Here is a 14,214-nt window from a genome sequence, read left to right on the forward strand (position 1 = left end):
CAGAAGAGGTGTTCTTAGGTTAGTCAAAAAGTGGGAATATTCAGGTGCATTCCATCTTCTTACCAATCATAAAACAACAATATCAACATTGAAAAGAATTCTCCAACCCCAGCCCAATTCCACCATCCAACAATAGGTAAACGCTTATCGGTTGGCAACAACATTGAAGGGAAGGAAAAATGAGGATAAAAGGTTCAAGGAAAACCAGTCCGGTGCAGGGCAGGGTAAGGAGTTTATAAAGGTAACAGTCGAAGAAATGTCACTTCATAGTTTTAGGATTCATTTCCTCCCAACAAGATTTAAATTGAAAGGTGTAAAGTGTTTAAAATGCTGCATCTGATACAATTATGAATTAATACACAATTCTGTATCCTCTTGAAGACAACTTCAGAATTTGATTCTGATCCAGCAGTACAGTACCAACTTTAACAACTTAATACAACTATTAAAAATCAACTGCTGCGAGGTAAGACAGACTAGGAATTCAAATAAATGGTTCAACTTTCCTACTTGAAGGCCTTATTTGTTTAATTAAGGGTCTCACAAGGTCTGATACTTCATTTCGGAACACTCAAATCAACCCACCTCAGTGCAGCAGCGTCTGGATAGATCAACCCACCTCAACACAGCACCGTCAAGACAGATGAACCCTCTTCAAACAAGCACAATCGAGACAGATGAACTGACTCAAAACCAGCAGCATCTAGACAGAGGAACCCACCTCAAGACAGCAGCGTCCAGGCAGATGAACCCACCTCAACACAGAAGGGTCTAGTGCTTCACAGCTACCTCTGGATCATTCCCGCAACCAACATTGGCTGCAAAGTTCACTGGAAATATTGCACAACACCGTAGAACTGACACACGTACTGTCTAAGAAATAATCTGAAAATTGACTGATAAAAAAATAGTGCAAAGGACAGAAAGAGGTAAGAGTTTTTGAAGCGTATTCAGGAGAATTTTCTACATCAGCATGTTTCCAGTCCAATGAAGGAGGGGGCATTGCTGGATCTGGTTTTGGGAAATGAGGTGGGACAAGTGGATTAAATGTTAGTGGGAGAATATTTAAGAGACAGTGATCGTACATCACGAGGTTCAGGTTAGTTACAGAAAAGGACAAAGAGAAATCTAGAGTAAAAATAATTAATTGGAGTAGGACCAATTTCTGTGGGGAAGAAACAGATCTGGCCCAGAATCAAAGATTGTCAGGAAAAACTGTATTGGAACTGGTAATAGGCTGCCTTTAAAAAGAGATGGTTCCGTACAGTTGAGGTATATTCACACAAAGAGGAAGGGTAGGAAAAACAAAGCCAGAACTCCCTGGATGACGAAAGAGATAGAAAATAAGGTGACAGATGTCAATTTGATAATTCGTGAAAACCAGGCTGTATTTAGAATGTTCAGAAGGGAAGTGAAAAAAAGAAATGAAAGAAGCCAAAGAGAGAGTATGAGGAAAGACTGGCAGCTAACTGGCAAGAGGGTGGGATCCTGAGAGGAGGTTCAGCAGGGGGAGATGCACAGCCAAAATTAGAAGAGAGAGCAAGTGAGTCTGGAAAGCATAGAAATTATAGGCCAGTTAAGGCACAAGGGAGTTTGGCAAGGTTGGATGGTATTTATTTTAATGCAAGGAATCTGACGAATAAGGCAGATGAGTTGAGGGCACAAATTAACACATGGAAGTATGATGTAATTGCTGTCACAGAGACGTGGTTGAGAGATGGGCAGGATTGGCAGCTCATTATTCCAGGGAATAGGGTCTTCAGGTGACACAGGGAAGGAGGTAAAAGAAGAGGGGGTATCGCAATATTGATCAAGGAATCAATTACAGCAGTAAGGAGGGATCTTAGAAGGCTCCTCAAAGGAAGCCGTATGGGTAGAACTGAAAAACAAAAAAGGAGCAATCACATCACTGGGAGTGTACTATAGGCCCCGAAACAGTCAGCGAGAAATGAAGAGCAGATATGTAGGCAAATTTCAGGGAAATGTAAAAATAATAGGGTAGTAATAGTGGGGGATTTCAACTTCCCCAACATTAACTGGGTTAGTCATACTGAGAGAGGTTTAGTGGGAGCGGAATTCTTAAAATGCATCCAGGAGAGCTTTTTAAGCCAGTACATAGAAGGCCCTACAAGGGAGGGGGTGGTCCTGGACTTAATTTTAGGGAATGAAGCAAGGCAAGTAGAAGTAAGAGTGGGGGAGCATTTTGCAGATAGCGATCATAACTCCGTTAGGTTCAAGGTTGTTATGGAAAAGGACAAAGATGGGCCTGAAATCAGAGTTCTAAATTGGGGGAAGACCGATTTTAATAAGACCAGATATGATTTGGCCAGAGTGGACTGAGAGCAGCAACTTTTAGGTGAATCTGTGTCAGAGCAGTGGGACTCATTCAAGAAGGAAATAGGGAGAGTACAGGACCAACATATTCCAGTAAAGACAAAGGGTGGGACCAACAAATCCAGGAAACCCTGGATGTCGAGGGATATACAGGATTGGATAAAGAGAAAAAGGGAGACTTATGGCAGATATCGAGGGCTCAAAACAGCGGAAGCCCTAGAGGAGTATAGAATGTATAGGAAGGAACTTAAAAAGGAAATTAGGGGAGCAAAAAGGGGGCATGAAAAAACATTGGCAGGTAAAATAAAGGAAAATCTAAAATTATTTTACAAGTACATTAAGAGTAAGAGGATAACTGGGGAAAGAGTAGGGCCCATTAAGGGCCATAGTGGTAATGTGCATGTGGAGCCGGAAGACGTAGGTAGGGTTCTAAATGAATACTTTGTGTCGGTGTTCACAAGCAAGAGGGACGACGTGGGTATGGAAATCAGGCAGAAGGACTCTGATATAATTAAAGAAATTAGCATAGTAAGGGAGGAGGTTCTAAGTGGTCTGGCAGGCTTAAAAGTAGATTAATCTGCAGGCCCGGAAGAAATGTATCCCAGGCTGTTGCGTGAGGCAAGGGAAAAGATAGCAGGGGCGCTGGCAATAATTTTCAATACCTCTCTGGCCACAGGAGAGGTGCCAGAGAACTAGAGGACAGCCAATGTGGTACCGTTATTCAAGAAGGGAGGAAGGGATAAACCAGGGAACTACAGGCCAGTCAGTCTAACCTCAGTGGTGGGGAACCTATTGGAAGCAATTCTGAGGGACAGAATTAATCTACACTTGGGGAGGCAGGGGGTAATCAAGGACTGTCAGCATGGTTTTGTTATGGGGAGGTCATGTCTGACCAATTTGATTGAATTTTTCGAAGAGTGTGGAGATGAGGGCAATGCATTTGACATAATCTACTTGGACTTCAGCAAGGCTTTTGATAAGGTCCCGCATGGGAGACTGATAACAAAGGTAAGAGCTCTATGGGATCCAAGGCAATTTGGCAAATTGGATCCAGAATTGGCTGAGTGGCAGGAAGCAGAGGATGATGGTCAAGTGGTATTTTTGTGACTATGGGATACCTGTGTCCAATGGGGTTCCACAGGGATCGGTGCTGGGTCCCTTGCTGTCTGTGGTATATATAAACAATTTAGACTTGAATGTAGGAGGGTTGATCAGTAAGTTTGCGGATGACACAAAAATTGGTGGGGTGGTAAATAGTGAGGAGGATAGCCTTAGATTACAGGAAGGTATAGGCAGGCTGGTCAGATGGGCTGATCAGTGGCAAATGGAATTTAATCCAGGTAAGTATGAGGTGATGCACTGGGGTAGAACAAACAAGGCACGGGAATACACGATGAATGGTAGGACCCTGGGAAGTACCAAGGATCAGAGGGACCTTGGTGTACATGTCCACCGGTCCCTTAAGGTAGGACAGGTAGATAAGGTAATAAAGGCATATGGGATACTTGCCTTTATTAGCCGAGGCATAGAATATAAGAGCAGGGAGGTTATGCTGGAACTGTATAAAACACTGGTTAGGCCACAGCTAGAGTATTGCGTGCAGTTCTGGAATCCGCATTATAGGATGTGTTTACACTAGAGAGAGTGCAGAGGAGATTTACCAGGATGTTGCCTGGGCTGGAGAGTTTTAATTATGAGGAGAGATTGGATAGACTGGGGTTATTTTCCCTGGAGCAGAGGAGATTGAAGTGTATAAAATTATGAGGGGCATAGATAGGGTAGACAGGAAGGGCCTTTTTCCCTTGGTGGGGGGATCAATAACCAGGGGGCATAAATTTAAGGTAAGGGGCAGGAGGTTTAGAGGGGATGTGAGGAAGAATTCTTTCACCCTGAGGGTGGTGGGAATCTGGAACTCACTGCCTGATATGGTGGTAGAGGCAGAAACCCTCATAACATTTAAGAAGTATTTGGATGTGTACTTGCAATGCCATGGCATACAACACCATGGGCCTAGTGCTGGAAAACGGGATTAGAATAGTTAGGTACTTGTTTGACCGGCACAGACTTGATGGGCTGAAGGGCCTTTTTCTGTACTGTAGACCTCTATGATTCTGTAACTAACATAAAAGGGAATCCTGAAGTCTTCTCTTGATGTATAAATAGTAAAAGGAGGGGTGGCTGATTAGGAACCAAAAAGGGGATTTACACATGGAGACAGAAGGCACGACAAATTGCTAATATTACACTGTTATTCAAAAAAGGATGAAAGGATAAGCCTAGCAGCCACAGGCCAGTAAATTTAACCTCAGTGGTGGGAAAACTTTTAGAAACTATAATCTGGGACAAAATTAACAGTCGCTTAACAAATGTGGATTAATTAAGGAAAGCCAGCAAGAATTTGTCAAGGGAAAATTATGTTTATCTAACTTTTAGATTCACAGTGTCATTAGGGCCCATGAGGCCGCCATTTGACTCATCAACTTGATTTGTGTCCTTGACAGGGTAACAGAAAGGGTTGGTGAGGGTAATGCAGTTGACATGATATGCATGGACTTCCAAAAGGTGTTTGATAAAGTGCTACAAAACAGGCTTGTCAGCAAAGTTAAAGCCCATGGAATAAAAGGGACTTTAGCAACATGAATACAAAGTTGGCTGAATGACAGGATACAGAAAGTAATGGCGTACTATGGTTGTTCCAGACTGGAGAAAAGTATACAGTGGAGATTCCCAGGAATGAACTGGAGAATTGTATCCATAAGACCATAAGACATAGGAGCAGAAATTAGGCCATTCGGCCCATCGAGTCTGCTCCACCATTCATTCATGGCTGATAAGTTTCTCAACCCCATTCTCCCACCTTCTCCCCGTAACCTTTGGTCCCCTTACCAATCAAGAACCTATCTATCTCGGTCTTAAATACACTCAATGACCTGGCCTCCACAGCCTTCTGTGGCAATGAATTCCATAGATTCACCACTCTCTGGCTAAAGAAGTTTCTCCTCATCTCTGTTCTAAAAGGTCTTCCCTTTACTCTGAGGCTGTGCCCTCGGGTCCTAGTCTCTCCTACTAATGGAAACATCTTCCTCATGTCCACTCTATCCAGGCCTTTCAGTATTCTGTAAGTTTCAATCAGATCCCCCCTCATCCTTCTAAACTATCCAATTCTGGGCACCATATTTTAAGAAGGATCTGAAGGCTTTAGAGAGGAATCAGAAAAATTCACAATAATGGTTCCAGTGATGAGAAACTTCGGTTAAGTGGATAGATTGGAGAAGCTGGGATTCTCCTTAGAGGAAGTTGAGAGATTTGATAGAGGCATCCAAAATCACGTGGGATCCGGACAGACTGGATAGGAAGAAATTGGTTGGGATTTTGTCGGGCTGACTGGGGTCTCGCCTACCACTTGGAAAGCTGTGGTGGGGGGGGGGACCCCCCATCAGTTCTGTCGGGGAGGCCCGATGGAATCAATAGGCCACTGTCGAGCCTTCCCCACAATTGAAGTCCTTGGCAGCAAAAGTCCCTCCTGCCAAGAGCTGCCGGCCAATCAATCAGAGCCAGCAGCTCCACTTGCTGCCAGCACCAGAGGAGTGATGGCTGCTGGCAGTGCTGCACCCACCCGAGCCCCAGGATTGCAGATGGACCCCAGGTCACGGGTGAGTAAAGGCAGGATTGGGGTCATAGGAGGGTTGGAGTGAAGGTACTGGGTTGGCTTTCAGCAGCCATGCACTACCCCTGCCCCTGCCCAATGCTGCATCCCTTGATTGGGCCCAGAGTGCCTGATAGTGAGGAAGCCCCCCAGGGAGGCTGCTGGCAAACCCAACAGGTTTTCCTGGGCAGCCTTCAGAGGGTGTGGGAGACCGGTGCGGCCTCCATTTAATCCCCAAGCCAACATTAAATTGCAATGGGCTAAGGGATAATGGGTGTCAATTGGCTCATTAATGAGCTTAATGGACATCCCACTGTCACTGGCCGGGAATCCCGTGTCTGCCCCTTCCGCCCTCTGACTTAAATGGGGGAGGTTTTCCTGCTGACTGACTCGGGACCTCTCCCATGATTTAGTGGGCCCAGCCGCAATGTTCCTGCTGCAATGTTCCTGCTGCACTGGCTGCATTAAATTCAGCCCATTGTTCCATTGGTGGAAAGGTTGAGAACCAGAGAATACCAATTTAAGGTGAATGGCAAAACAACCAAAGACATTGTGAGGAAACATTTAAAAAAAAACTGTGTATGTTAGAATCTGGAACGTACTGCCTAAGAGCATCATGGAGGCAGATTCCATTGTAGTTTTCAAAAGGGTAGTGGATAATTATCTGAAGAGAAAAAATTTGCAGGGCTACAGGAAAAGGGCAGGGAATTGAGACTTGCTGAGTTGCTCTTGCAGAGTGCCAGCATGGACATAATAGGCTGAATGATAGTTTGTGCTGTAACCATTCTAAGAAATCCAGAGGAAAAAACAGAGTTCTGGTGCCAAGTTGTCTTGCATTGTACTTTCTAATATTTATATGTTTTATTGATAAACTGTATTAACTTATATTTAAAATTGAGATGAAGGCAGAGCTCATACACATTAACACAGCACTTGCTTAGAATTGAAGTACCAAGGAGCCCATGGCAGCTTTATTACTCTCTTGCCTCTTACTAATAGATGAATCTGGGACTGGAGGTGGTATGAAGTGTTTCACCCAATTGTAAAAATAGTTTAACAGACACTTTGCTTATTCCTGCAGTTAAGGGATACTTTATTTTACATCAAAATGAACTACAGTAGTGCTCTTAACAAAATATAATGCTGGAAATGCTCAGCAGGTCAGGCAGCATCCATGGAGAGGGAAACAGAGTTAACGTTTCAGATTGATGACCCCTCATCAGAACTAGTGGTTGAAGTATCATTCAACCTGGCCTGTAATAGGTCTGTAGTGTCAGGCAAAGAAAAAATGCATCACAAGATAAATAAATGCAGTTGAAACATTATTAGAGGAAAAGGAAATGAAAACCGTACAAAAAATTAGATACTCAACAATTAGATACTTAATTCAAATAGAACAATAGAGAGGGTTAAGAAAACAAAAAGGCCGATTAGCTTTTGTTTGTAAAGAGAGCAGAAAGCAGAAGTTTGATAGGAACTTGAATTTAGTCACAGCCTTTCGTCTATCCCCTCAATTGCCGGGGACAGACTCTGTACTATGAGGGGAAGAAGCACTCATTCCGCTGTGAATAGATGGCGGTCTGGTGCCTCTCAACAGCTAGACCAGCAGGCGACAAATGTCACTGGTCTGCAGCAATTGGTCCAGCTGTGTTAATACGTGCCCTGCTCCCGTTAGAACATTATTCCTGCTACCAGCTAAACCCCCATTATAATCAAAAGGTGAGCAATGCTACACCACAGGACAGAGGGAAAAACAAGCAAAATGCACCTGGTGCGTTGATCTGTGCTTCTCAGTGCCTCTGTTGTACAGTAGCATTTGTCAGGGTCTCAGGTCATCTAGCCCTCCCCCTCAATCAGGGAATGATGCAAAGCATAGAGAATGTAAAGCAGAGTGGGAAGAAAATTCACATTGAAAACAGAAAAGGAACATGAAGGTGCTGCAGCATCTTGCAATGTGGGTTCAGTTCACCAATCCAGCACTCAAAAGTCTGAGACTCACTCTTAGTCTTGTCACTGAGGGAATACTGGAAGTTGGGATTAAGGCACACTGTTGGGGTAGAATTTGCAAGCCTTATTCTATACCTGCCTGTGGTGCACCTAGTTATTTAATGCATTGATATGGAGAAAGAGCCAGCATAGGCTCAATAGGCCAAATGGCCACCTTTTGTGCTGTACTGTTATATGACAATGGTGTTTGACTTGAAAATAATCCACTCTCCCCTCGTGACCATCTCTCACCATATTCCACTCTTCCCTTGTGACCATCTCTCAACTTGGTGAGCTAAACTTTCATCAAGCATATAAAAAGCAAAATTGTTGAGATGATCCAAACAGGAACATGCTGGTGCCAAGTGATCTTGTACTGTACTTGTTAAAATTTAAATATTTTATTTATAAATTGTACTTATTTATATCTAAAATTGAGATGAAGGCAGAGTTCATACACATTAACACAGCACTTGCTTAGAACTGAAGTAGCAAGGAGCCCCTGGCAGCTTTACTGCTCTCTTGCCTCTTACTAATAGACAAATCTGAGACTGAAGATGGTATAAGTATTTCATCTAATTATAAAAATGGTTTTAACAAACACTTTGCTGATTCCTGCAGTGAAGGAACACTTATTTAAAAAAACTTTCCTTCAAAGGGAACTAGTGCTTGCAATATGCTTAAAGTCTTGCAATATAATGTCACCATTAGCACTTCCTTTAGCCAGTATCACCACCATCAGCACCCCTTCGATCTTTTGTTTATGAGATCTTTTGCAATCTCTCCTTTGCCTCCACCTATCACTGGCCCTCTATCCAGCTTCACCTGTCCCATCCCCTTTAAACAGTATATGTTTCACCACATTTTAACTTATTTTTAGTTCTGAAGAAGAGTCATACGGACTCAAAACGTTAACTCTGTCTTTCTCTCCACAGATGCTGTCAGAACTGAGTTTTTCCAGCAATTTTTGTTTTTGTTTCAGGTTTCCAGCATCCGCAGTATTTTGCTTTTATTTCAAGTCAGTACGATAGTATTTTAAAGTTAATTAATTCATTGGGTAATATACTGTACACTGTAGTTGTAACAGAATTATTTCTACCTTGGCAAGACAAGGTTCTGCTGCATGTCCTATAGTTAACACAGATCAGTTGTGACTAGCTTGGGTTATGTTGAAGTAAAAATGTATGTCGTTGGACTGGCTCAATTGTGATATGAAACTATGAATTATATATATAGCAATAAAAGAGATATATTTTATATGTTTTGATATTCCAGAATGATGAATACACCAAAGTAAAAAGATAAACGGCAACATAAAACATTGTTGCATTTTTAATTGAACGTAAAGACACACAGCTATTCTTCTTCTGTAATTTACGGAACCATTTTATTAACAGTGCACAGAACACTGCATTTTGTGTCCATTATGTAAGCTGTGATTTCTAGCATGCTCTCATTACTCTTCCACTTACCTACTCCACCCACTCAGAGTCTTCCTCTCGCTCACTCCAGGACTGATGTGATAAATTAATGATTGTGATCTCTGCTACAATTGGCTTACTTCCAGGTGAATTTAATCCGATATGGCAGGTGTTTGTTGGTTATTTACAAATAATACCAGTAATTTCAAATTATTTTCAGAGAACATTGTTGATTTCAACATGTTTATTTCTCTCTAGTTCTCTTGCCTCACCATGTGCCTCCCTCCCAAAAAGAACGGCCGACAATCTGACTCTCCAGGTGACATCACTAACAAACTGATACAAGGCAAGAAGCCTGGGCTGATTTTTCTTTCCCACTCCATCCAAAGTATCTTTTAAGATTAATTCTCTGGCACTGGTAATGATGACATTAATGCCCCATCCCTAGTTGTCCTGGGAAGGCAGTGACGAGCCTTCTCTTTGAACTGCTAGTAATAGTTTGGTACAACTGAGTAATTTTCTAAGCCACTTCAGAAGGTAAGTGCGGCGAGTCATGTGTAGGCCAGATAAAGGTGGCAATTTTCTTTCTCTAAAGTACATGAGTGAAGTAGTCATTTTCTTTTTACAACAATCCAAAATCTTCAGGATCACTTATGCTGAGACCAGCTTCTTAATTTCCACAAAATTTAAAACTGAATTTAAATTCTCAAACTGCCAGGGAGGGATTTGAATTCATGGTCTCTGGATAATCAGCCCAATAACATAACCATTATACTACTATACCCATTTCCTTACCCTCTTTGGAGTTCAGCATGTGCATTCTCCACCACTTCATCCATTATTGTGCTATTAACAATGAGGACCAACCCTCATTATGACACACCACAGGTATTAATTAGCAGCATCACACAACATAACCACGTGGACAAACCATATCATTTTCAGTAGTCGTTGGACTAGGATGATGATTAGGTTTATTATTGTTGACACAAGAGCAACATGGTGCAGGAAGCACAAACCCTCAGCATCTACCCCAAATTCCTCCTTCAACCTCAGTGTCACTTCCAGGAGGAACAGAAGAGATACAAATTCCACTGATCAAATGTGTCCTCTCTCAAATAATTATCCTCAAAGCCTTGCACATACAATGCTGAGAAAAACTGCACCCAACTTCTCTTTAGGTTTCTTGCTCAACAGTTTCTGCATATTTTCTGAAATTCACGATATCTACAGCTACCAACTGATTAGAAAGCATATTTACAAACGGAATAACACATTTGTTTTTATAGCTGAGTAATCAGAAACTGGGCTCATATTATAGATTACTACAGCCTTTATGTACATTACTGGTAAGGGAAACGCAGGCTAAATAATGGTGAGAACAGTTACTGCCTCCAACAATGTCACATCAGTGTGTTTTCATGAGAACTCCCTTGTTTCTTCTCAGAAAAGTATAAGTTTGCTACACCAAACTGATTCTGATTCCTAGTAGATTGAGACTAAAAAATTGCTACCTTCCATGATTGAATAGATTGATAACTCTCTGCTGCTGCCCCTTATAGGATACTAGTAATTAATCCTCCTCATTGGACACCTATCCACATGCTCACACTTCCAGCAAGAGTCACAATGATCAGGAGCATCACTGTCCCCTCAAATAGGGAGAACTCTGCAGAGACCAGCAAGACTCAAACTTGGTGTGTCTGGCTCAGGGTACCAGAGGGTGCATTTACTCACAACATACCCCTTCAGCTCTCAACATTTCCAGGCCTGGAAACATAGTGGGTGTGCGTCAATGTGTCTTCATACTCACTTTCATTGTTCCCTTCTTTCAAATGACTAGCTTTCAGCTTTCTTTATTTTCTAGGATTTCCTCTTATTGCTTCTGTTTTCTAATGTTGTAGTGTAAACACATTACAGTTTTACAGATACAGGCCCTTCAGCCCAACAAATCCATGCCAGCATTTATACTCAACAAACCTCCTCCTACCCTTCTTCATCTCACCCTATCAACTTATCCTTCCATTCCTTTCTCACTGTGTTTATCCAGCTTCCCCTTAAATGCATCTATAATGTTCACCTCAACTGCCTTATGTAGTAGAAGCTCCACAATCAAACTGCTCTCTGGGTAAAGAAGTTTCTCCTGAATTCCATATTGGATTTATTAGTGACTATCTTACATTTATGGACCCTAGTTCTGGTCTCCCCCAGAAGTGGAAACATCTTCTTTACATCAACCGCATCAAATGCTTTCATCACCATAAACATCTCTATCATCCCTCGATCTTTGAAAGAAAAGAACCCCAGCCTGTTCAATCTTTCCTGATAGGTACAACCTCTTAATTCTGGTACCATTAGAGAACAGTTTTTGTACCTTCTCCAGTACCTTTATATCCTTTTTACAATATGGAGATCCAAACTGTTAACAGTATTCAAATATGTTTGATACATATTTCAATGTTTTCCCCTTGTATGCATTTTCATTAACATACCAATTTAAACAGACTTCCTTCTTCTGCACAGCAAAAAGTTCCACTTTCTGCAGCCTTCTAAACAATGCAAGTGTTACATTTTCTGTCTCATCTGACCATTAGATGGCAGGCTCCTTCACAAGCTTTCAGAACCATCCAAATGTTCTTGAGTGGGATAGCAGAAAGGGCTGATTGTACAGATCAATTTATCCATCAGACACCATTCAACGCTGTTAGCTCTGTCAACCACACAAACAGGTGAAAAACTCATCATGACAAAATGGTCAATTCCTGTGTAGCAAATGGACTCCTCCACACAAACTCAAAATTATTTCTGCAGTTCAGAGAAAAGCACAAGGGTGAACTTTCTGTTGCACAATTTCTGGCACATTTTAAAAAATAATAATTTTTATTGCATTTAACTGCCTGTAGCGATACCACAAAAAAAAGCATGCAACATGGCGCAGAATATGTCCATGTGAAATCCAGGGCTGTGAGCTGGAAAGCAGCAAAACAAATTTCAGGAAACATTCTCCCTTAAAATGAAAACTCAACTCCTTTTTGAACCAGATCTAATGCAATGGTAATCGACAAAAAAACTACTAGGAGTTTCGCTTCCCATTCACTAGGGTGAAATGAACTATATCTGTAGCACAGAAATCACTTATATAATGTTAAAAATCTGCAAGCTAACAGGGTACAATCTAATGAAGTAAAAGTCTATGATGTCAGCCTCTTGAATCTACTAAACTTTTCTCCTCCTTTATGGAGGATACCAAACACCAGGTCATATCAGGTTTTTATTATACAACTTGGGATAACAGAACTCATGGGACACATTAAGTCACAGTGCAATGTTAAAATAACTCACCAATTCCAGGGCTACTTGTTTATTTAAGGGCAGAGGAGCTGGTTGTTTAAGTACGGTAATATTGGGGGGAAAAATGTTTTTAGCTAGTAAACAAGAACCAGCGCATTGACAACTTAAAATTCAAAGCAAGCAAATTTAATAAGCTCACTTCATATTTCATCCAAGAAAAACAATTGTATTATAGCAGCCTCATCACATACCTAGATTCCACAAGACTATTAGCCGAGTTATCAACATTGAGCATCCAACCAGGCAACAACAAAATAAAAATTGAGATGATTTCAGCACAGGCCATGATGTAAACAACAGTGATTTGACAGGTGAGCTTGAAGCAATCTGTTCCTGCGTTTCTTATTCAAACCTACATACACAGCCATTACTTTCCCCATCTCACTAACTGGATTCCTTGTCTGTATTTTTCAAAAAAAAACTATTGCTGCTGCTCTCCTTTCAATCAGGGTTTCACTACTGGCTTTCCGGTCTTACAACTCTTAAGGCTTCACATGACCACTCTGTTGTCTTGCCAGCTATTCCCTTTTTCCGGTTTAATGTCACGTTTGCCAATCTTTTAATTTTTTTTTTTACTTGTTATTGTATGAATTTTAAAAAATTATTCCTCATCTTCCACCTGTTCAATGTTTCCATCTCTCCCTCTCTCTCTCTCTCTCTCTCTCAGGGACTTGGAAAAGTGCATTGTGAATCTGGAGGCTGTCTGTCTGCCACTGCAGGCTTATCCCTATCCACTTTACTTTCTACTGTCCCAGCGTTTCTCGGGATTTCACTGACTGCTGCTCCCTCATTTAAACCCACACCCCGCTTGCTCACAACACTCAATCCGCTTTAAACCCGGTATCGGAGCGATCCTTTCCTCTTTAGCCCGGTTTTAGTGACTTTCTGCCGGTGTTTGTACCCTGTTGACCCCCCCCCCCCTGTTACCTGCTGCGGCTCCGCGGGACCAGCTGTTGGCGGCTCCGGGCGCTCTCCCGCGAGCGGCGCTCAGCGTCCCCCAGAGCGGGGTCCCGGGGCCGCCCCAGCCCGGCGGCGGGGGTGGGGTGGCAGTGGCGGGGAGGCCGGTTTCTGTCTCCGCAGCGATAGACGAAGCAGAGGTTCCCATAGCGAGAGCTCCGGGTCCCGGGTCAGAGCAGCCCCGGCACAGGATCCATGGAGAGGGGGGGGCTCGGGAGCGGCCTCCCAGCCTCAGCCCCGGAGCAGCTCCCCGGCCAGGGCTGGCCGCCGGCTGTCGCTGCCCTGTCTGCGGCAACAGGAGAAAGTTCCAGGCCGCTGGTCCACCGCCTCACAGCCGCTAACCAGCCGGCTCTCGGCAACTGACTGACAGCGGCAGCGGCAACAACAGGAGCAGGCGCAGCAACGACAGAGTGGGAGGGAGGGAGACTAGCCCCGGGGTGGGGGGAGCAGGAGGAGTGGGTGAGGGGCGGAGTAGGGGAGGGGGGGGGGGAGAGGGGGGGGGGGGGGCGGAGAGTGGGG

At 43.0% G+C, this 14,214-nt stretch overlaps 1 protein-coding gene across 4 annotated transcripts in view; it reads right to left on the reverse strand.

Annotated features, from left to right (window-relative positions):
* capn15 (calpain 15) overlaps positions 1 to 14,214 on the reverse strand; it is a 288,702-nt gene that overhangs the window by 245,972 nt on the left and 28,516 nt on the right. For 2 of the 4 annotated variants that reach the window (XM_078558793.1, XM_078558789.1), the window contains exon 1: positions 13,666 to 14,017. The exons of the other annotated variants lie outside the window; for them this stretch is intronic. The gene's annotated coding sequence lies outside the window, so the exon portion shown is untranslated. Of the gene's footprint in view, positions 1 to 13,665; positions 14,018 to 14,214 lie in introns of those variants that run through there. 4 annotated transcript variants of the gene reach the window in all.

The sequence above is a fragment of the Cetorhinus maximus genome, chromosome 15 (assembly GCF_964194155.1).
Source record: "Cetorhinus maximus chromosome 15, sCetMax3.hap1.1, whole genome shotgun sequence".
Lineage (NCBI taxonomy): Eukaryota > Metazoa > Chordata > Chondrichthyes > Lamniformes > Cetorhinidae > Cetorhinus > Cetorhinus maximus.